The 24,880-nt window shown below is 41.4% G+C and overlaps 1 protein-coding gene across 1 annotated transcript in view; it reads left to right on the forward strand.

Annotated features, from left to right (window-relative positions):
• MAML3 (mastermind like transcriptional coactivator 3) overlaps window positions 1-24,880 on the forward strand; it is a 1,503,256-nt gene that overhangs the window by 909,089 nt on the left and 569,287 nt on the right. The window lies entirely within an intron of this gene.

The following is a 24,880-nucleotide window of genomic DNA, read 5'->3' on the forward strand; positions in this document are numbered from 1 at the left end:
CAAGCGTTGTATGCTGGGGAGGTCACTGGTGCTACTGACAGAGAGGGTGGTTTTACATTTGGAAGCATCACTAATTCAGAAAGTGTCATCACCAATAAAACATAGCCTATTCTTACTCAGCTGTGTGATGTAGATGCACATGTACAAATAAAAAGACAGCAACTGTAAGCTAACATAACTTCATCACATATGACATTATTCAGTTCATTAATCATTTGCATATCTTTCTGGAGGTCACAACGAAGTTGTGTGTAAATTATGTAGGTAAGACACCCCCATCCCCAGTGACAGATGTAAAACTTGGGAAAATGGTTTGCTTTTTTTGAAGCTAGGGCACATATATATAGCAGTAGACATTTAATGCAGGCTTACTAAAGACTTTCTGCTCTGAGTAACTTCATTTTAACATTTGTATAATGCTAACTGGGAGGTGGGGGACAAAAGCAGAAAGCTGCAGAGAAAATGACAGAGCAATCCCTTCTGAAAGAATGAAGTGCCAAAAGTCAGATGAGGCGCAGTACCTAAGGTGGCACAGATACATTGTAGAAAGCAGGGGATATGAAGTTAAACTAATACATTTTATTCCTAGCTATATGACTGAAGCACCAGGTAGGTAACTGAAGGCTGTGAATGTAATTTAGAAGGATTCTCCCTAGGTCCTGCAAGCACCTTCATGCAACAGTAAATATTAATAAACAAGTTACCAAGTGTAAGGACAAGGGAGTGCTTACCAGACTGTCTGATAAATAGAAATTTAGCGTGTCACAGTAAATGAAGTGTGCGCTGATGACAAGCTCCTGCATACCTCACTGCTCAAGCCAGTGTTGTTACCTCTCAACCTCTTGTGGACAAAGACAAAATTATAGGGGGGGGGGGGTGCAAAGGCCCCAAAAGAGAGACATGTTTTAAATACTGCTCTTATAAAATTGCTAGAATAACAGAAGTTGTATTAGCATTCATCTTTTGAAGGATAAGAAGACTAAAATTAAAATGTCTGCCATTATTTACTGACTTCAGTCATCAGCGATTTGCCAGAAAACCACAGATTTTATGAGGAACAGACCAAAAATATGAGACCAAATCTGGACATTCTGCAAAAATCTGGACAGTTATTTAATGCAAGAATGCCTGAGCTTTTAGAATTGTGCGATATAACTTGATTACTTAATAAAGCATGAGTCACAGATACTTGCGCCGATGATCATGAAGATTTTAGATACTTATTTAAAGCAGCAACACAGCATTAGAACTGCTTACATGATCAGTAAATTAGCTTGCTAATTACTCAAGGCCATATGCCAGTCCCTACTGTTGATGTTTCTGTAATGAAAAGGATTGTGGCATGTACCTTAGAAGTAAATAACAAACTACTTGACAGCCATTATCTGTTTGCTCCATCAAGATAAAAAACACCGAGTGTGAGGGCCCTGTTTTAATGTACTTACATGTGATCATATCACTGATTGGGTGTATGACATGCCTCCTTATGAATGACATAAATATTTGCAATGGGTTTGAATCATATGGTTGCGTAGGAAAGATAAGGGATTTAGTAAGGGCAAAAATAAGTATAATTTGGGGGAACAATGTAGAATAATGTTCAGGAGGAGGAGGTGGAGTGAAATATAATGGAACACAGGAAATCAACAGTTTATGTAATGTTGAAGTGAATGAAAATTGTTAAAAAGAAAAAAGAAAGTATATATGAATACTGCTTGAAAATAACAAAGGGAATGTTATTATGGTTTGTTTTCTTTTCTGTTATTGTATATATACTTATGCTGCTTAAAAAAGACATGTTTAATAAAGATGTTTAAAAAAGGGAATTTACCCAGTTCAGTTATAGCAGATAACATCCATTTAAGCCATATAATTAAGAAATATATAACAATATTGTTACTGTCTACTGCACTAGTAAGATAAAAGGATGGAGGCTATGCAACCAGCATGTAGTATTTTGTTCATAGGTGACTAGTAGGCAGTCAGTCTGCAGACTATTACATACATAGCCAATAACCAGTGACTGACCAGAGGTGAGAACCAAACTCTTTACATTGTCCCTGTAAGGTAAACCCCTTAACCATTAGGCCAAGCCCCCTAACCTTCTCCCTATGCTCAACTGTTGCCTAATAGGGGAATTATTGGTTTCACAAGGCTTCCCAGATGGAAACATATGGGACACAATGCTTTTATCCAGTCCTAGGATGTCCTTCTGTCACTCCTGGAAGAAAGAAATAAGTTGATAAGGCACAGGAAGGGAACCCACTGGCCAAGTTCCGTTGCAGGGAAAAAAATAATCTGCATTTTGTATGTCAAGATTCTCAGAGTCTAAGTCCATGGGATACCTTCCATTTCCTGATTGTGTTTTTAACCGTGAATGCCTACGCTCATGACCTTTAGCCATTTGAATGTAATGGGCCAGATTCCAAAAGAACTACTCTCATTATAATTCTGCAGTGATTCTGAAAGACTTGATGTCAACTTAAGTTACTTTGGTGTAAAGCCTTTGTATAAACAGTGGCAGTGGCCAGATTCCAAAAGTCTTGCTCTCAATGTAAAAGGTCACTTACACTGACTGACAGTAAGTGTTTTTGATTCTGGTCCATTATGTATGTATCTCTGTCTTGAGTTGTATGTCTTAAGTCAACATCGACCTTGACTATATGAAAAAAATATATATGTGTGTGTGTGTATATATATATATATATATATATATATATATATATATGTATGTGTATATATATATATATATATATATATATATATATATGTATATATATATATATGTGTGTGTGTGTGTATATATGTATATATATATATATATATATATATATAGATGTGTGTGTATATATATATATATATATATATATATATATATATATATATGCACACACACACATATATATATGTGTGTGTGTGTGTGTGTGTGTGTGTGTGTGTGTGTGTGTGTGTGTGTGTGTGTGTTTTGCACTAAAGAGCTTTTCTCCCTGGGCTTCAGCTGAAAAGAGGGTGGAATGCTGTGACATCCTAGCAGGACCCACCCAGTAAACAAATGCTAAATAAAATAAATATTTATTTTGATTGTTTTTTAATGTTAAATTTGATTGTGATAGTTTTTTGTTTTACTGTACAGTTTAGGAAGCTTTATTCTTTTACTGTATTTTTGTTTATAAACTTGGACCACCAAGCTTGTTTACTTTTAAACTTCTCATGTTTTTTTATCTGGTAGGGACTGCAAAATCAATACATTTATCCCAGGTGCACATATTTTGTTTGGGTAACTGCTAGTTGTGTCAGTATCTTAGGTAATATAGTTAAATTTGAAGTTAGAGACTTCATCATAGAATTGCAAAAGGTTTGTACATCTGAAGTCTCTAAGCTTAGTGGTATGTCATTTAAACTGTTTAGACATTTTGAAGGAAAAGGTCTCCAGTTTGTGATGGATTTAACTAGAGAGTGTGTACCAGGGGGGCAGTTGATATTAATACCATGTTTGTAAGAACCAGATCAGGAATATTTCGTTTTTTTTTTTTAATAATTTTGTCCAGGGACTTTTTATTTATGAAATCAAGGAATTTTTGGCATAACCAAAGTTTGAGGTATAGATGTCAATGTTTATCATCAGGTACATTAAAGCCACCTAGTAGAATGGAATTTCTGTTAATTGGAAATTCACTCATTGTATTTAAGAAACAAATATGGTTTTCTAAGAACATAGAGGGGTTCCTGTAACATGCTGTGACCTGATAGTTGTCCTTTTTAGTGTGATTTGAATCTCAGTCATTTCATGTTTTGGGTCTCTAGGGATATGCCTAGAAGTGGTGTGGTCTTTAGCAAATATGGATGGCCCCACTGCAGTTACCATTGGGTTGAAATGAGTGGTTGGCAAAAAAACCTTAGTAAAAAGAGAATGCTTTCTATACTATTCAACAAAGTTTTTGTATCAACACACATATATGTATATGCACCAAATGCACCTGGGCCTCAAGATCAGGTGATCTGTTATTTAGATGCACTGCATTGTGGAGAGTCACCTCAATGTTGTCTGGTGCTTGCTTTGTTTCTTTTGTAAGGTTGGGGGATCCATTAACTGGATTGTGCCTAAAAAGACACTGTGGGGACAGCAAATGCTTTAGCCAGTATGTGGAAACTTTGGAATGAGAGATGCAAGCCATCCCTTGCAGAGCAAGAGTGAGTGTGTAGAATCCCTCCCATGCTGACACCAACTATGCAGCTATTTGTTAAGGCCAATCATCTTTTCCCTGTATGTTGGTATCATTTGAGGGAAAGGAAGGATTTCATTCAAACCAGGGCCTTAACATCCTTTGTGACTTGCATGGAGAACTTTGTCATATCTCTGTCTGCATATCCCTCAGGGTTTAACGCTCAAGGTCATTCATACCCACATGGACCACTCCCATGTCGTAATCATGTTTCTTTAGCTTAAGGATCTTTAGGGCCCTGAATTTGTTGGATACATGAGGGTAATTCAGAGTAAAAATTAAACCAGGGGCTAAAAACGGTTTAAGATTTTTTTCTAGGTGATTTTTGTGCCCCTCTGCTTGCCAACCATCAAGCCTCCCCCCAAGTAATACACAGTCCATTCATTCTTCAGCTCTGGGGGCTTTTACCCAGAGACAAAGCAAGAGCTGTCTGAAGTTGGGGGCCTTATTCATAAAGCCATGAATATACTTTTTGCCCTCACCAGCATCTTGGTAGTGAGAGCATTTTACTGGCCTAAATCCCATCCTCTGGGTGGGTGAATGGACAATCCACATTACCAAGAAGGCTGACAATGACTTCTCCACGTAGATGCACACTTCTGTGGACCCACCATGAAGGCTACCTCCCATAGATTATTTGGAGAGCATAATACCCCCCCCCCCCTCCCAGACTGTGTGTTTGCATTTGAATCCCTTCTCCAAAGTGGCCCTATGTAGTATACAGCCAGCTTCACCCTGCTGTCCCCAAAGACGAGCATGCCCATCCTTCCCTGCAAGAACCATTAACTGCCCAAGCCTCTAGTTAACTTTAGGTTGCCATAGTCAAGGCTTTATCTGTCAACAACTCCGGCAAAATAATGTGTCAAGATGCTGACCCTTGCATTAGTGACATTCTATCTTAACTGGATGAAAAAAAAAGCTCCACTACTTTCTTATGACTAGGACGACTCATATAAAGGGGGCATGAAATGGATTCTGGGAATCAGAAAGGCAAACATTAGTATGGTAGGCCTTCTGACATCCTTTTTGTGAAAAAAAAAAGCATAAATTAAACTGTAGTAAGAAACATTTAGATTGATTTTGATGCACTAAAATAGCACAGATAACATACAGTGAGAAAACATGGAAAAAATGGAGATTTCGTTTAAGCAAAGTTGCCTTTTATTATTAATTTGCCCACTAGGCACACATCCCTGCTGTCAGGGACAATCCAAGAGCACTGTCTGGATAAGTGACTTGCTGATATCACACAGTGTACAAACGAAGACGGAAGAAATGTAACTAATGATACAGATAAGCACAGAATGAAGTGCCACACCCACTCATAGCCTTCATCCTTTTAACATCGGGGTGTTCCTCTGCCAGTGTTCACTCTACAACTAGAACATAAACAGCTGGATTTCCTGCAGTTACCCATCTCCAGTTAGGATGATTACTGAAAATACTGATGTATAACATATACCATTAAGAATGTTATACAACTTTATTGGTAAGAAGCAGTCAGTAGCTGAAAGTATAATGTGATGGACCTGGAATGCACCACCACTTCTGATAATATAGTAAAACTCATCCCAGTAATTATGTACTGTGATGGTCCTGGAATGTACCACTTCTTCTGATAATATAGTAAAGCTCGTCCATGTAATTGTGGTCACAGTTCACAACCCTCTTGGTTCCCTACTGCCATTTCAGAAGCTTTCCTCACGCTCCAGTGCTCCAGCTGGAATTCCGTACCAATAAGCTCAGAGTAGCTCCCCCCTCCACACACACACACACTTACTCATATTTCACTTTTTTTCCTCTCATGTCACAGAAGAAATTCATTTGCTACCTTTCTCTCAGCTAAACAAAAGATCATTCTTTTTTTTACATGGCTGATGCTTCAGCAACTGATTCCTGTAAGGCTGTGTAACCAGGTTTTTGAATATCCTCTATTCCGAGGCCATCAGTTTAACCTTCTTGTTTCTGGTGTAATTAAATCATATCTTTTCTTTCATGCTAGAGAGCACTGGAAAGCAGCAAGTAATTATGACTCATTCCTAAGCAGCCTGTCTGTTGTTAAAATGTTTTCACTGTCATGGACTTAAAGACACAGGAAGTTATTCAGATTGCTTGTTTTAGAGCCACATGTAACAGGCTGCATGCATTTTCTGTTCTGGAGGCATTGTGTGCCTACGATCATGAGTGAATTAGTGCGGAGTACTCTGTGGGTAGAATGGGTGCTTTAAAGCTTGACTGTCTTGAATTTTGCCTTTGTTTATTTGAGGGCTCATGAAAAGGGGAAGAGATGGATGTATTTTTGTGGGGTTTGTTCAATGTTTGCTTCTGTCACAGTTCTTGAAACATTGAATGATGTCTTATGTCCATACCTCTGAACCTCTTAGTGCAAGAAATCTGGACAAAGCCTGACAAAATGGGGGGGACAAAGTCCTAAAAATAGGGCCAGATTTTAAATATTGTTACTTAACAAAGTTGCTAAAGTAAAAAAGGTTTGTGTTACTGTGCATTTTCTAAAGAATTCAAAGTCTGAAACTCAAATGTATATCATTATTTGGTGACTACATTCCTAAGATCATCCTACTGATTTGCCAGAAAACCACAAATTTTATGAGGAACAGACCAAAAATATGAGGCAAAATTCTGGACAGTTGAGAGGTATGCGTTATGTCTTAGTGCATTAATTTGCTGCACTTGTATATAATCAATGAAGAATAACATACATACAGCAGAAAGAAAATCTTTCAAAGGATTCTAGTGACACTGCAGAAACACCAAGGGTAGAAGCTTAGTTTGGTGTCCCCAGACTCTCGGTGTGTGCTGGCAGCTCTCACTTCTCATCGACCCGATAATTTGTAAAACAACAGACTGAAATGATGTCCTTCATGGATGCATCTGCAGTCATAACAACTGGGTTGTCCTGTCGTCAGGCAGCCCTTCGGTCGGCCGGATTCCAAAGTCTGGGTCCGGCTTCGGCTGATGTCGCACTTCACCCGACGTCATCTCTGCTGGTCTTCGGGTATAAAGGCATCAGCCGACGCCATTTTCTTCAGTCTTTCTTGCCGCGTGGCGCCCGAAGCAGAAGCTGTTCACAAGTGCCGGTCGGTCAGATCCAGAGATTACTACTACCGAATACTCCTTCGAAGACTTCTAAAAGCTAAGTACCCCGTTGGGGACTCTTTCTTGCCTCAGCCGATGTCAGAAAAAGTCAATAACTGTTTAACTTGTGGGAAACAAATACCTCATAAAGATTTCCACTCTTACTGTTTGCCTTGTTTAGGCCCAGACCACGACGTAGCAGCCTGTTCGGCCTGTGCTTCTTTCAACCGACGAACGCTTAGGCGTCGGTCGGAGTTTGCTGAACAGTTTTTCGGCTCTGAATTTGCGTACATTATGCCGCCGGATCCTCCGACTACCCAAATTTTTAATATACGCATAGATAAAGTCCGACACTCGCGGTCCGCGGTTTCGCCCGAAACCATGGTTAAGCAAACCGCGAGTGTCTCGGTTTCGGGCGAAACCGAGAAAACTGATCAGACTACAGCGAATCAATGACTACTACTGAGGTTCCGGTTACCTTACTTGAATCGGCCTCAGAAATTTTACCTACTACAGTGGTTACTAGTGACTTATCAGACACCATCCCTTTGGATGTCTCTACCCCAGCACGTGGTGCTGCTAGGCCTCCTGCAGCCATGTCTATTAAGGCCTTCGCCAGGGCTAAAGCAGCCAAATCTACTAAGTCAGTGCCTGTTAAACCCCCTCAACCAGGCCCACTTCTAGTTCACAAATGCTTACTCTGGCAGAAGATTTAATATCCTTAATTAGGGGATCTCAATCTCACCCAGACAGGGCCTCTCAGCCCCCAGAAAAGAGACCTAGAGCAGAGCCCCTCGAGCCTGTGTCCTCTGATGATTCTGCGGAAGACTCAGACATTACAGACCAGCCAGAGGCTCCTTTCTCCAATTTTGAGGACTCAGATGCTGAAGAATCCATTCCAGCTGCTTCCCCACCAGAAGAATTCTCCTTTGGGGAAACCTTACATGCCATGAGAGAACATTTCCAATGGCAGGAACAGGTTTTTTCAGACTCCAGAAAAAGACTTAGGACTTTTCTGCACCTACCACAACACAGGCCCTTAGCTATACCTCCTGTCCTCTCTGTTGTGGACGATGCATTTAATGATGTTTGCACTGCACCAGATTCTTTACCTCCAGCACCTGCCAAACCAGATAGATTTTACAGGGTGCCAGACACTCATCATCACCTATACAAGGCCCCACTTGCAGACCCCGAAACTATATCCCAGGGCCCTAAGGCAGTAGCCTCAACCACAGCAAAAAACCCTATTCCTTCAGAAAGGGAAGCCAGGTCTTTAGACAGATGGGGCAAAAAGGTTTACACCTCTGCTATTCTCTCAGCTAGAGCTTTAAACTGTCAGTTTCACATCATACAATACCAAGAGTTTATGCTTGATCAGTTAACTAAAAAGCTATCTTCTGATGACTCTATAGATAAGAAAATCTATTAGAAATGGTAAATAACATACAACAGGTTAGTAACCATTCCTTAAAATGTGGCTATGATGCACTGGAGGCTTCATTTAGATCAGCCATGACTGGCACAGTGATAAGAAGACATGCATGGCTGAAGGAACAAGTTTTACCGGATCATGTTAAAGCTAAGTTATTAGATGCTCCTATGGATAAGACCAGTTTGTTTGGTACACCTGCCCAGCAGGTAATAAAGAAAATGGAAGAAAAGGCAAAATCTGTACAAACAGTTAAATATTTCTTGCAGATTCAACCCCCAAGGTTTAGCAGAAACTGGCCTGCCAAAAATTGGTCCTTTCCTGACTCCACAAGATCCCAAAGGGGCAGGAATAGACGTTCCAGAGGCAGAAATCAATCCAGAGGGGGTGCCTACAGAGGACGACAGTGGCAAGGTAATAACAGAGCCACAGGCACAGCCACTACCACTACAACAGGGCAATCACAGTGACTTGATTCTAACTCCGCCTACCAGGGAACAAATAGCAGCACCCTTAGGCAGAAAATTAACCTTATTTTCAAAGAACTGGCACTATATCACAAAAGACAAGTGGATTTTGCAAACCATAGACCAAGGTTACCGGTTCCACTTCCACACTATACCAGTCAAAGAGGAATGCCAAACCTACCTCCAAATCAAAAAACAGAAGCTCTACAGCAGATAATGCAATTAACAAAGATGAGAGCTGTGGAAAGAGTGCCAATAACAGAACAAGGCAAAGGATTCTACTCCAGACTATTCCTAGTTTCAAGAAAGGAAAAAAGTTGGAGACCTATTCTCGATCTGTCCACCTTAAACACATACATCATTGTCCCAAAATTCAAGATGCTGACCCTACAGCAACTTCTTCCCATGCTGGGCAAGGAGTGTTGGCTGGTAACTCTAGATCTCAAGGAGGCATACCTGCACGTCCCCATTCGACCAAATTGCAGAAGATACCTCAGATTTCTTGCAGGATCAGAGCACTATCAATTCTCAGCATTGCCCTTTGGCTTATCTACTGCGCCCAGAGTATTCACAAAATGCCTGGCATCAGTAATCGCCCACTGCAGACTACAGGGAATCCAAATTTATCCATACCTGGACGACTGCCTTTTACAAGGGGACAACAAAAGCAAGCTGACAACATATTTACAAAGGGTCATTTACTTGCTACAAGCACTGGGATACACAGTCAATTTGCAAAAATCAAGGCTGATTCCATCCCAAACAAGGACATTCTTGGGTGCGGAATTGGACACAGTAAAACAAATGGCATTCCTAACTGCAGAAAAACAAAAAGATCTCCCTCTTTATTTCTTGGCACTAACAAACCACAGCAAGCTAACAGCAAGAAAAGTTCTGCAGGCCTTGGGCTTCATGGCATCATGCATAATCTTGGTTCCACATGCCAGACTGCATATGAGAAAACTACAGTGGTACCTAAAGAATTTATGGTCCCAACACAGGCACAGCCTAGAAGCAGAAATTCCACTAATTCCATGCCTAAAACAGGAGTTCCTATGGTGGGCTCAAGCATGCCAGTCAAACCCAGGCTTACCCTTTCACAAATATCAAGCAAGCCAAACATCACAACAGACGCCTCAGACCTAGGATGGGGGGCTCACATGCTGGACAAATGCGTGCAAGGATTGTGGACGTAGGACCAGCTTCACCTGCACATCAACCTAAAAGAAATGCTGGCAGTAAAACTGGCAATCCAAAAATTCAGACCATTTCTCAAAGAAGGCCATTTGATGATAAGGACAGACAACACCACAGTCATGTGGTACATCAACAAACAGGGAGGCACTCATTCATACCCCCTATGCAGAATGACTTTGGACCTTTGGAACCTGGCACTCAGCTACAACATCCAGTTACAGGCAATGTTTGTACCGGGAAAGGAGAACACTCTAGCAGACATGTTAAGCAGAACCACCTCGGATGCTCACGAATGGATGCTACACCCGGACATCTTCAAGACCATCGCAAAGAAATGGGGAATGCCACAGATAGATCTATTCGCTTCCCCTCTCAACCACCAGCTCAAAAAATTCTGCACAAGGACATTCCATCCACTAGCATCGAAAGTGGATTTGCTCTCCTTCAGTTGGAAAGGCCTGACAGCATATGCATTCCCACCTCTTCCCTTGATACACAAGGTATTACTAAAAATCAAGGAGGAACGTCCAAGGATAATCCTGATAGCTCCAAACTGGCCAAGACAACACTGGTACCCATTGCTGAGGAGCATGTCTCGGGACAAAATGTGGTCAATACCCCTGATGCCTTTGATGTTAACTCAGAACAACTACAGCATCATGCATCCAAACCTAAAAACGTTGCAGCTGACTGCATGGCACATCACATAGCAGCAACTATTCCAGATCTCTCCCAAAGGGTTAAAGACATTATCCTTGAAGCCCGCAGACCTTCAGCAAGAAGGAACTATGCAGGGAAATGGAAAAGGTTTGTCATTTGGAGTGCTGAAAGAGGGAACGATGTGTCGAATATAGATATGGCTAACATTCTGGAGTACTTGGCAGAGCTTCTACATACAGGCCTGTCCTATTCCTCCATCAAGATACATGCATCAGCTATTTCAGCAGAATACAGCTTTGATCCACCTGTCTTCTCACATCCTCTACTCAGGCAGTTCCTCAGAGGGATCAAGAATGTAAAACCTCCTAGGAAACCACCACTGCCAGCTTGGGATTTGAACTTTGTGCTAGAAAAGTTGACACTCGCACCTTTTGAACCAGCAGCAACAGCAGACCTACAGCATCTTTCATGGAAAACTGCTTTCCTACTGGCAATAACCTCAGCAAGGAGGGTTTCTGAACTTCAGGCCCTAATGGCAGTACAACCCTTCCTAATCTTCCACCAAGACAGAGTGTCCATGAGGACTAATCCTACATTTATGCCTAAGGTGGTATCCAGAGTGTCCTTAAACCAGGCAATCCACCTACCTACCTTCTTCCCCAACCCACAAAACAGAGGGGAAAGAATGCTGCATACCTTGGATGTACACAGACAGCTACGCTACTACCTGGACAGAACAAAAAGTAACAGAAAAACTGACCAGCTTTTTGTAGCCTATGCAACAGGAAGGGAAGGAAAAGCAATTTCCAAACAGACAATCTCCAAATGGATAGGAAATTGCATACGATTCTGTTACTCCTTCCATGGAAAACCAATTCCACAGAACATACGACCTCATTCTACAAGAGCAACAGCCACTACCACAGCCTTCTTACGAGGAGTGGCAACCAAGGACATTATTGAGGCGGCTACTTGGACCTCCGTGCATACATTTGCCAAGCATTATAATTTACCTCTGTATTCCAGATCCCGAGCAGGGTTTGCCACTGCTGTACTGCAAGGGATCCTAACCACACCATAATCTATTCTTCCTCCTCCCCTAGTTGGCTATGGTATTCTACCCAGTTGTTATGACTGCAGATGCATCCATGAAGGACATAGTACAGTTTTGTACCTACCATAAATGTAGATGTCCGAACTGGATAGCATCTGCAGTCAGGATTACCCTCCCTCCTTCCCTCTGTGGTACTCCTAGGGTATTTACCCTCCTAATAGCTAGCTGGTGGGGAGTCTCTTATGGTGTATTTGTTTGTATATATGTACATACATGCTTATTTTTGTGTTTGCCTTCTATCCTTTGGGAAACATTGGCATTTTTACCCAAAATTTAGCCTTCCAAGAGGGCAACTGGCATCTGGGGCAAGAAACACTGAAGAAAATGGTGTCGGCTGATGCCTTTATACCCGAAGACCAGCAGAGATGACGTCGGGTGAAGTGCGACATCAGCCGAAGCCGGACCCGGACTTTGGAATCCGGCCGACCGAAGGGCTGCCTGACGACAGGACAACCCAGTTGTTATGACTGCAGATGCTATCCAGTTCGGACATCTACATTTATGGTAGGTACAAAACTGTACTTTTCTTCCCTTAGCTCCATAAAAAAGTGAGGAGTTAAAGCTGTTAAACTGTACATTTTTCATTAATATTTTAGGAAGAGGTTGTGGATTTCCAGTTTAAGGAACTGTTATTTTCATTTAACAAAACCTAAGATTTTAATTTTTTGCACCCTGTTCATGGATTGAAAGAACTCTGTCCTTTAGTGGTGTAGTCATTCGAATGTATGACTGGGCATAACCCATTTTCAGTGAAGACATGGGAAGAAAAGCTCTGCAAAGTACAGTAGAAAAAAAAAACAAAAGGGGTAGCTACTGCTGAATATTAAATAATGTGAAATGTAGGTAATACAGTTGAATCATTATCTGCTACTGAAAGTAGCTATTTGCATAAGACTGATCACACCAGCATGAAGACATATAATGTTATGGGGTAAAATAAACAGCATATTATTAATATGTAATGTGAAGTTGTTCAATCTCGCCGTTTATTCTTACACGTGGGTTCGGAGAGAGTCGGCCGCTTTACTAGCTAAAGATCTCAGAATAGCTCGAGGTGGCCAGGCCCCTATCCCATGATGCTCTCTGTCCTACCCCAGATCTAGTTTACCAATGCAACTGATTGCAAGGTCTACGGAGAGCTCAGGCCAGTAGAACTTTATTTCTTTATCTTTTAACCTTTTTGGACGTGTTTCTCTTCAAAAACTTGATATTTAGATAGTGTACTTTTTTTATAGTGCTTTTAGGCAGTTAGCCTTTATTTTCGTTAGTTTATAACTCCACGTTATTTACAGAGCGGTTTGCTCTAGGCCTCTGGTCGTTTTTTCTTTGTGAAAAACAGGTTGCATTTAAAATTACTGATGTGAAGTTGTTCAATCTCGCCATTTATTCTTACATGTGGGTTCGGAGCCGAGCCATCGGCTCCGAGTCAGCTGCTTTACTAGCTAAAGATCTCAAAATAGCTCGAGGCCAGGCCCCTATCCCATGATGCTCTCAGTCCTACACCAGATCTACTTTGCCACTGCAACTCACAAGGTCTACGAAGAGCTCAGGCCAGTAGAACTTATTTCTTTATCTTTTGACCTTTTTTGGAAGTGTTTATCTTAAAAATTTTGATATTTAGATAGTGTACATTCTTTTATAGGGTTTGTAGGCAGTTAGCCTCTATTTTCATTATTGTATACCTCCACGTTATTTACAGAGCGGTTTGCGCTAGGCCTTTGGCCATTTTTTCTTTGTCAGTACAGTTTACTTTTAAAATTACTGTTATTTCCTTGTAAAATACAGAGTTTTACATTTAGATTATACCAAGTTGTACAGGGATCTGTCAACTCGGGATTGTTTTGCTACCCTATGCCTCTGAAATCCGTAGTAGTAGTTAGTGTGTGTGTGTATGTTCTATTCTTGTTATATATATATATATATATATGTATATATATAGATACTGTGTGAAATACTGAACGTTTTTCTTATCCCTGGTTGTGCAGGGATTTTATATCTCTGTACAGTTTGTGCAGATTACTGTTGTTTTTTGTGCACTTGTAGTTGAAGTTGATCAGGGCTCTGACAACTTCTGTTGTTTGTATAACATGGCGGATCAGAAGGAAAAGCAAAGGTCTGGCTTCAAGAAGTGTAATTGTAGGCAGAAGATGTCCATTACTGATGGACACGTTAATTGTGTTTATTGTTTGGGGCCTGTACACCTCCAAGAAGATTGCTCTATCTGCAAGATTGCTCTATCTGCCACTCCTTCAGCAGTAGGGTCTTATTAGAATGATGAAGGACGTTGGTAGATAGAGTCTTGTTAAAGCCTGACTTTCAAGACTTCCTGGATAAGGCTGACCAGACCTCCAAGTCCTCGAAGGTGTCCTCGGAGCCCAGGTCATCGGCTTCTAGTCTTTCTGTGAGGGTGCAGTCGCCGGCTCCACAGTCCTTGGAGCCGTGCATCAAACAGCTGCCTCGGAGCTGGTCCCCTGTCTTGGTACCGGTCTCCGAAACTCTGAAGTCTCCAACCCTTCGATCTGTGGCATCTTCAGTTCCTTCAACCCATTCGTTGAGGGCCCTTTCCGATGTCGATGTGGACCGGGTGGTGCAGAGGCTTTTAGAGAACCCAGCATTGGCTAAATTAGTATTGGCTTCGTCCCAACTGGGTTTGAAGCCTGAGACTGTCCCACTGGCAGTGACTACTCCTCCTCCGAGCTGAGCAGGGCCTTCAGAGCCGGAGGAGGAGGATCTGATGATTGTGGAGCCTTCAGAGCAGAGGCCTGTCCCAGTTCCTTCGGCTCCATCAACCCTGACTTCTTCGGTTCCATTGGAAGAGTCTCGGAGCCAACACTCTCTTGTCAGCTCCGGGGGGGAGAGTCGACCCGATGTGTCAGCTCCAACCCTTCCTCTCGGGACTTTGGCACAGATGAGCTCGGCTCCGTCCTCTGGTTCGGAGCCCGCTGCCTCGGTGCCAGGGAGGTTGCCGTCTTCCTCTGTACCGGCGGCTTCCTCGGGTCAAAGCAGCGGTGCCTTCGATGCCATGAGGAGGGTTATGTCGTCTAAGACACACACATCGTCAGATTCCTCGTCTTCCTCCCCTAAAGTGCCGAGTTCTGTCTCTACATCACAGGTTCCTGTCAAGTGTCGAGACCCAGAGCCTCAGGTACCCCCATTGTGTGACCCCTGCTATACTGAGTCTTCACCAGAAGCCCCCACTGATGAGGTTCCCAAAAAGAGATTATGCAAGACGAGGCATATAGATTCCCCTCAGGAATCATTGACATCAGACACTAACTTAGAGGAATCAGAAGGGTCCCCACAGGCCTCCTCAGAGGATATCGGGCTCCTTTGCGGATATCCTGGAAGTGCTAAAGCAGAGGGGTGACTGGCAGTCCATTAGCCCTACTGAAGATGAGTCTGTGCTCCTGAAGGCCTTTGGGTCTCAACCTTCCACCTCCCTGCCCTTCGACGAACTAATGGATTTGGTCATTCAAAAGGCATGGGAGTCTCCTGATTCTATGGAACCAGTCCCTCGGAGGCCTAATAAATTTATCACCTCCCCCCAAGACAAGACGTTTCTCACTAAGGAAGTTCCCGTTGATGCCATGGTGGTGGCGGCGGCCACCAAGAAAGAGATGTCAAAAACCTCTTCCTCAGTCCATCCTCCTAATAGAGACTCTAGGATGATGGACAAATACAGGAAACGCATATTTAGTTCTGCGACATTTGCCATGAGATCGCTTAACTACTTAACCCATTTCACCCATCTTCAACGAGATCTCCTCAAAGAGCTTGGAGATGCTCTAAAGGGCAACACAGATGAAGCTGCCTCTGAGAAGGTGACGGCACAGCTTAACACCCTTAATTCTATTGTGAACTCATCCATGCGGATCATTTCCTATGCAGCCTATGGATCGAGTCGAGCAGCAGGTTCAGCGATAGCTCTGTGGACACAATCCTGAATGCGCTTATGCTCCTTTGCGGAAGCCTTCAGGTCTTCCTTTATCAACACCCCATTTGATGGCTCTTTCCTGTTTGGGCCCAAAGTCAAGGAGACTCTCACTAGGTGTGAGCAAGAGGGAAAGGCTCTATCTGCCATTGGAGTCCATTTTTCCACCCCAACTAGACCATACCCCAAAGGGCAGAAAGGTGGGAAAATGTGGTTCCGAAAGTCCCAAGGAGCTTTCCAGAACACACGTAGTGAACCCCCCCTCCAGGGGCAGAGGAGGGGGAAATAATGGAAGACGCCGCCCTGGCGGCAGAGGGGGTCCGCAGAACCAGGGTGACAGGGAGCAGTTCCTTGGCAAGCCCTACCAGCGCTCTTGAGAGGAGGCCCGACTGTCCTGCTCTGGAGGCAGTCGGGAGTCACTTGGCTTTGTATCCGGATGCCTGGCTAGGAATTACAACAGATTCTTGGGTGCAAAGCATAGTTACCAGAGGATACATCATTCTATTTCTACAAAGCCCGCCTGTCGGCACAAAAATCCCAGATGTTGCACCCAGTCTCAGGGATCAAGCAACCATAGAAATCCAGAGGCTGCAGGAAAAGAGAGTTATCCAGCTAGTCCCAGCAGACCAGATAGGATCCGGAACTTACTCCAGATTCTTTTTAGTTCCAAAGAAGACGGGAGACTGGAGGCCCATCTTGGATCTCAGCAGACTCAACACATTTGTAAAGAAGGAGAAGTTCAGGATGGTCACACTTCAGTCTATCCTTCCATTCCTCGGAGTGGGCGATTGGATGTGCTCCATAGATCTCAAGGATCCATACTGCCACATCAAAGTGGCCAGGCCATCCAGAGATCATTTGTGTTTCCAGATGGGAGCCAATCACTACCAGTTCCGAGCGCTGCCCTTTGGACTTACAATAGCCCCAGAGTGTTTACCAAATGCATGGCAGTAGGTACGGCTCACTTGAGACGTCTAGAATTCCGAGTGTTTCCATATCTGGACTACTGGCTCCTTATTGCCGCTTTCAGGCATCAACTAATTCTGTCCAGGGATCACACACTCAATCTCTGCTCTCAGCTAGGCATCACTATCAGTTTCGAAAAATCTGCGTTGTCGCCATCACAGCATATCTCCTTTATCGGAGCAGAACTAGACACTACCACTGCCACGATAAGATTACCCCTGGACAGTTACGGACTCAGGTCTCAGTCATTCTGCAGAGGAAAAAAGTACCGGCCCATCAAGTTTTAAAACTCTGAGGCACCATGGCAGCTACGCAGTTCCTCTGGGATGAATGCACATGAGGATTCTTCAATGGTTACTATTCACCCAGTGGTTGTACCAACAACTTCCGATGTCGTCTTTAGTCATGATTACGGACTCTTGCAAGAAGGATCTTCGCTGGTGGTTGACGAGCCAACAACCTACGATGGGTCATCCATTTGTTCTCCCCCCTCTGTCAGCCACGGTGACCACGGATGCTTCCCTGATAGGGTGGGGGGACTATTTCAGGGAAGTACTGCCCAAGACACCTGGTCGGAGACAGAGTCACAGTTGCACATCAATGTTCTGGAGTTGAGAGCGGTGCTTTTGGTGTTGCAGCTCTTTCACGACTCTCTGCCTGTAGGGACGATTGCTATACAGACGGACAACATGTCAGTAGTCTGGCACATCAACAAACAAGGAGGAACCAGGTCTTACCCACTGTGTCGAGAGGCTTTGAGAATTTGGCAGTGGGCTGTGTCCACCGGGCGCTTTCTGATAGCAACGCATATCCCGGGGAAATCCAACGTAATAGCTGACAAATTGAGCAGAGCCATTCTGTTACCTCATGAGTGGTCCCTCAAAAATGAAGCAGAGAAGATTTTCCGCAGGTGGGGCCAGCCTTACTGCGACCTGTTTGCATCCCCTATGAATGCCAAATGCAGAAGCTACTTTGCCCTAAATGCCCCACCGGACAGCCCAAGGGACTCGCTCGTACACGATTGGCCCCCGGGACTCCTGTATGCCTTTCCTCCTATTCCCCTGATTCCCAAGTTCTTACAGAAAGCCAAAGCCCTTGGCAGGACGGCAATCTTAATAGCCTCACTTTGGCCTCGTCAGATTTGGTTCCCTGTTCTCCGACTCTACCAACTGGAGGAACCTTGGATCCTGGACCCAGTTCCAGACCTTTTTTGACACATTCATCAGGGACCCTCCCACCCTTCCTTTTGTTACCTCAGACTGACAGCTTGGCTGCTCCAATTCCCTTCCTAGCCAGGTCACATGACTTTTCTTCGGTGGTACAACACATTCTTGTATCTTCCCATAAAGCTTCTGCCAGAAAATTATATGCTAGTAAATGGAAGCGTTTTGCCCTTTGGGCTTCTCAAAACAACGTTGATCCCTATGTGGCTCCTATTGCTAGTATTCTGAAATTTCTCTCTAAACATTTTCAAGAAGGTGCTGCGGCTGCCACAATTAGAGTCCAGTTGGCTGCCGTCTCGAATTTTCATCTTGGAGCTGAGAGTTCTAATTTAATGTCGCACAAATGATGTCGGGCCTTCCTTAAGTGCACCATTCATCTCAGGCCTCCTGTTAGACAGCTCTTTACTCCCTGGAATCTAAATTTTGTACTGTCCCGCATTATTCTTCCTCCTTTTGACCTGCATCATCCTGTCAATTGAAGTTCCTATCCTGGAAGACTATTTTCTTGATGGCCATTACCTCAGCACGCAGGGTATCTGAGCTTCAAGCCCTTTCTGTCAAACCAGCGTATTTGGTGTTTCATCCGGACAGGGTTTCACTGAGGACTAATCCTTCATTCTTACCAAAAGTGTGCTCTGAGACCAATCTGAACCAAACTATTGAGCTTCCAACCTTTTTCCGTAATCATTCTAGTCAATTGGAATACATGTTTCATAAACTTGATGTCCACAGACAATTGAGATACTATTTGGACAGGACAAAGGAATTTCTAAGATCTGACCAACTTTTTGTATCTTACACGGACGCCAAGAAAGGATTATCAGTTTCTAAAGTTACCCTTTCCAAGTGTTTAACTGACTGCATTAACTGTATCTACTCTTCAGCCAACCAAACATTAGAATGTGGTGTGAAGGCCCATTCAACTAGAGCTGTCTCCATGTCTTCAGCTTATATGGCTCATTTACCCTTGGATACTGTATGCCACTAGGTCTAAGCCTCATACCTTTATCACTCATTACAAAGAGGACAAGGCCTCCAGGGACAGGGCTTCCTTTGGTTCCACTGTCCTCAGGAATATACCCCCGTGAGCCACCCAGGATTAGGGTGCTTGGGACTCTACTTACGTGTAAGAATAAATGGCGAGATAGAACAACTTCACATAAAGAAGTTATGTGCTTACCATAACGTTCCATATGAGTTGTTCATCTCGCCTTTATTCTTACATTCCCACCCACCATCCCCCTCCAGGGTCTCGAAGAACGGGTAGACATGGGGTCTGGTGGTCTTTTCTGGGATTCTTACTCCAGCTGGAGTACTTCTGAGTTACTTTTTATTGTTGCTGAGTTCAGCAAACTAGATCTGGGATAGGACAGAGAGCATCATGAAATAGGGGCCTGCCCTTGAGCTATTCTGAGATCTTTAGCAAGTAAAGCGGCCGACTCGGAGCCGATGGCTCAGCTCGATCCCACGTGTAAGAATAAAGGCGAGATGAACAACTTACATGGAATGTTATGGTAAGTGCATAACTTCTTTTTATGTATGGCACATACAGAGATGACTAGGCAGGCATTACAACAATATCTAAACATTCTGTTTAGTCTTGGGTCATAAGGGGAGGTCACCACAGAAACACTTACAGATCACTGGCATGGGAAAATAGTAACCATGGTCTCATGTTATTAATTAACATCCAAGCTGCAGCTACAGACTTTTTCATAAAGGACAGCTTGAGAGCAACCTGGCAAAGTCATAGTGGGAGGCAGCATAACTGGAAGTAATGAACTACCAAATGATTTTCTGAGGAGTTCTGATAAGGAGACAAAATGTATACAAAATTAAGACTGATTTAGCGTGTACCATTCATTCAACTTCCTTATAATAAGATATGTATTTGGAAGCCCCTCACTTTCTCCCCCTTGCTGGATGTACCACCCACCAAAAACATTCTTTAAATAAGGAGTTGCAAATGGTGTTTTGATGAAAGAGCAGTCCAGGAGGTTAGGAAGGGCTGCAGCTGTCTGTCATATTGTTGGTATCAGAAAAGACAATGATCATAGCAATTCTGGACTTGAGCCACTTGACCATCTTTATCTCAGTACAGTCCTCTGGTCATGCCTGTCCAGAGACTACTTGTGCTCTTTGGATATTCACGTCAGTTGCACATAAAGACTGCAGAGGACCCTAGAAGGTTCCTTAAATGTTGAATAATTACCAGCTTTAGATCCTTTTACTGGAACTTACCTTGGACCCTTGAATGTTCACAGCGAGTGAGGCTGTGGTGCATACCTAACTGTCCAGATTTTCACAGAATGTCCAGACTCTGTTCTTCTGACAAATCACTGAGGATTGAATCCAATAAATAATGACATACATTTGAGTTTTAGCCTTCATATTCTTCAGAAAATACATGGTATCTCAAATCCTGTTAATCTAGTAACTTTGCTAATCACACCGCTGCTCCGGCACAATAAAGGCTGTCCCTTTACCCACGAACCAAACTGCTGTTATAATCCAAAATGAACGATGTAAAATGGATGTTTTAAATATATTTATTGTAAAATAAAAATAAAAACGTTAAATACATAAAGGCAAAGGTAACTGATTAAGCGCTTTCATCTCCTTGACGGAGGCTTCTTCAGAATTCAGTTACCCTTGACAATCCATACATTATATATCACAGTGTTTGTAATCCATTGGTTGAAAATTAAACAATTTCTTTAATTATACAATTAATTGCTAACAAAATTAAAGGGCTAGCTTCAATTGAAAGTCTATGCAATACTGCTTGAGACATTACATTTAATAAACTGTAATAAACTATATGCAAGTTCAAAACACTATAAATAAAATGATACGCAACACCAAGAGACTACATAAATAGATATCATTGTAAACCATAAAGCAGCAGTTGATATTAATTATAAATATTATTGTATTATTGTTATTATTAAAATATTCTGTACATCTATAAAAATTGTATGTATGTATGAAAAGATGGAAATATGTGCAAATAAATGTGAAAAATGTATGTATAAAAAAAATATATATAATATAATATAAAAAATATAATATATAAAATATATATATATATATATATATATATATATATATATATATATATATATATGTATAATGTATATAATATATAGTATAATATTAAAAGACCTGTGTATAAATAAATATTAAAATATCTAGATGAAATGAAATGAACAAGGCTGTATAATTAATCAATAAGAATTTATATATATAACTATAAATATTAAAACTCAATGAATTATTTAATAACTAAAAATGTTTTGTTAATTGTTAAAACTGAGAATTGAAAACTAAATTGTTTATTTATTTATTTATTCATTCATTAGACTTCCCTATATCATTATTCATTCTACATTTTACATTTCTTCGGGTCCATTGCCAATAATTTTAATGCCGGGGTTATGGATATGTGGTCATTTAGTCCCTTTCCACTACATGCATCTAGTCTTAATTGCCAGATCATTTCTCTATACTCTAACCTCGTCTCCCAATCACCTCCTCTATCCATGGGTTCATTTTCCTCTAACACCCAAAATTTAAAATCTGCTTGTTTACATACCAGTGCATGCCTGTATAATGCATTGTTGTCATTATGTTTATTGATATCCCTGGTATGTTCATATGTTCTATTTCTGAGGTGGCGTTCAGTTTTACCTATGTAATAACTCCAGCAGGCCTTACAAAATACTAGGTATGCTACTCCTTTTGAGTAGCAACTATTATATCTTTTGGCTTTTAAAGTTATGTCGAGACTCGGTATTCTTACTTCTTTCAATCCAGCAATATAGGAACATTGTGCACACCTACCACATTTAAAAGTGCCATGTCTCTTGTTGGCTCCACCATCTATAATTTGTCTTTTTTCAATAATGTTCTTAATATTTTTGTTCCTTCTAACACTATATTTTATATCATATTGAAATACGTCTGTTTTAGTTGCCATATTCCTAAACATTTGCCAGGTATCATTAATACTTTTTCTCAACCATCCTACACCATGGTGATAGGTAACAGTTAAATAAGGTGTAGAACTTACTACTAGTGAATTCTGGGTATTAAAACTTTTGTTCATATTATTAAACCTAACCATGGTCTCCGAAGAACCACCTTTTGTTAAAAGGGGTTTATATTTATTACCTCTTCCTAAGATTACATATCCTTTTATAGGACTAATGAAATCCATAGGATAACCTTTTTCAAAAAACATTTTTTGTACGTTGTTGATTTCATTTAAAAATTCTGCATCGTCAGAAATCATTCTGGCCATCCTGATCATTTGTCCTTTTACAATATTCTTATTAAGTTGATAGGGATGGTCACTGTCGAAATGTAAATAGGCATTAGAATGGTGTTCCTTTCTAAATATATTCAACCTATAGCATTTGTTCTGACTATCTTTACTTAATTTTATATCCAAAAAATGTATTTCTTCTGTGCCTATTTGATGAGTAAAATGCAAAAAAGTGGTTGTGTCATTAATGTACTGTATAAATTCTTCAATGTGATCATAGGACCCAGTCCATAGAACAAAAATATCACCCAAGAAACGGAAATACTTAGCAATATATTGACTGTATACAGAATTAAACACATATTTCCTTTCCCAAAACAACATTATAATATTGGCATATATGGGAGCACAGGCAGAGCCCATAGCCACTCCCTCTTTTTGATGGTAATAGTCGCCTTCAAAATAAACATAATTGTATTTTAAAATCAATTCCATACTCTCCAGAACAATTCTAAACTCAGCAGCTGTCAACAAATTCATTTCAATTAACGTTTTTTCAAACCATTCCAAGCCGGTGGCTTGGGGTATAACCGAAAACAATTCTTTAACATCAATAGTAATGAACAACATAGTATCCGTATAAGTACTCCCACCAATTTTCTTCAAAAAATCCCATGAGTCCACTAAGATATGATCATATTTTTTGTAAAGACAATGATCATAGCAATTCTGGACTTGAGCCGCTTGACCATCTTTATCTCAGTACAGTCCTCTGGTCATGCCTGTCCAGAGACTACTTGTGCTCTTTGGATATTCACGTCAGTTGCACATAAAGACTGCAGAGGACCCCCTAGAATGTTCCTTAAATGTTGAATAATTACCAGCTTTAGATCCTTTTACTGGAACTCACCTTGGACCCTTGAATGTTCACAGAGAGTGAGGCTGTGGTGCATACCTAACTGTCCAGATTTTCACAGAATGTCCAGACTCTATTCTTCTGGCAAATCACTGAGGATTGAATCCAATAAATAATGACATACATTTGAGTTTTAGCCTTCATATTCTTCAGAAAATACATGGTATCTCAAATCCTGTTAATCTAGCAACTTTCTAAGTTTATAAGAGCAATATTTAAAATCTTTCCCTGTCTTTGAGCCATTGCCCCCATTCCTTCAGCATAATGCATTTTAATAATAATTAATAATAATTATCGGGCTGTGGGACTCCGGAATGTTTCCTTACTGAGATGACGTGCTTCTACTGGATGCAGAGAGAGACACTTCTTAAGGGTGACAGTAAGTTTCACCTTCTACCAGTACAGGTGTTGACTTTCATAGATTCCAAAACTTCTTCAGAATTTTTACCCTTAGTGTATGTTGAACGTGCCAAAAACAAAAGAAAGAATGTAATGAGAAGGATCAGATGAGAAGACAAGAAATGTGGAAATGACATAAATACAGTTGCATGTACAAGAAACTCATGGAACAATCTCACGTCAATCAGAATCTGAGACAGGAATGGTTAAGCAGAGGTGAATTCAATCCAAAAGAGGAACAGATAGTATTGGCGGCACAGGATAGTGGACGATGTACATGTTGGTTTACAAAGCCCATTGAGCATGTGGGAGAAACACACAAATGCAGGTTCTGTAAAACAGAACTGGAAACAGTGGCACATCTTGTTGCTGGGTGTGATAATTTACTGCCAGAAGGTCTGTATACTGAAAGGCATAATAATGTGGCAAGACTTTTGTATTGGGGATTGTGCAAACATTAAAATATTGAAGTAGACAAGAAGCATTGGAAACACGAGCCACAAAGCATTACGGAGAATAATGAAGTTTATATCACATGGGAACACCCATTACCAACAGTTCAAAAAATAGATGCAAAAAAACAGATATACTACTCCATGAAAAGATGACAAAAGTAGCATTGATCACTGAAATTGCTACACCCAGTAATTACAGTGTCTTATGTACAGAGAGACACAAAGTCATAAAATACCAAGATTTGAAGACAGAAATGAGGGCAGTGTGGAAGACGGACATCCAGACAGTTCCAGTAGTTGTAGGAGCAATGGGTCTCATAAAAAAGCATTTAAAGTCAAATTTAGATGTGCTATGGATACATGTAACTCCATATGAAATGCAGAAGGAGTTAGATGGGCAAATTGTGGGTGCTGAGAAGAGCACTTTTGGATAACAGCAAAGACCGAAACAATACTAATTTCACGAACTTCAATCATACTTTGACTTAGAAATGGGATCCCTTTCTGTCATGGTATTAGAAACTCAAAAGTCTT

Source organism: Protopterus annectens, chromosome 2.part0 (genome assembly GCF_019279795.1).
Source record: "Protopterus annectens isolate FY-2018-M chromosome 2.part0, PAN1.0, whole genome shotgun sequence".
NCBI lineage: Eukaryota > Metazoa > Chordata > Ceratodontiformes > Protopteridae > Protopterus > Protopterus annectens.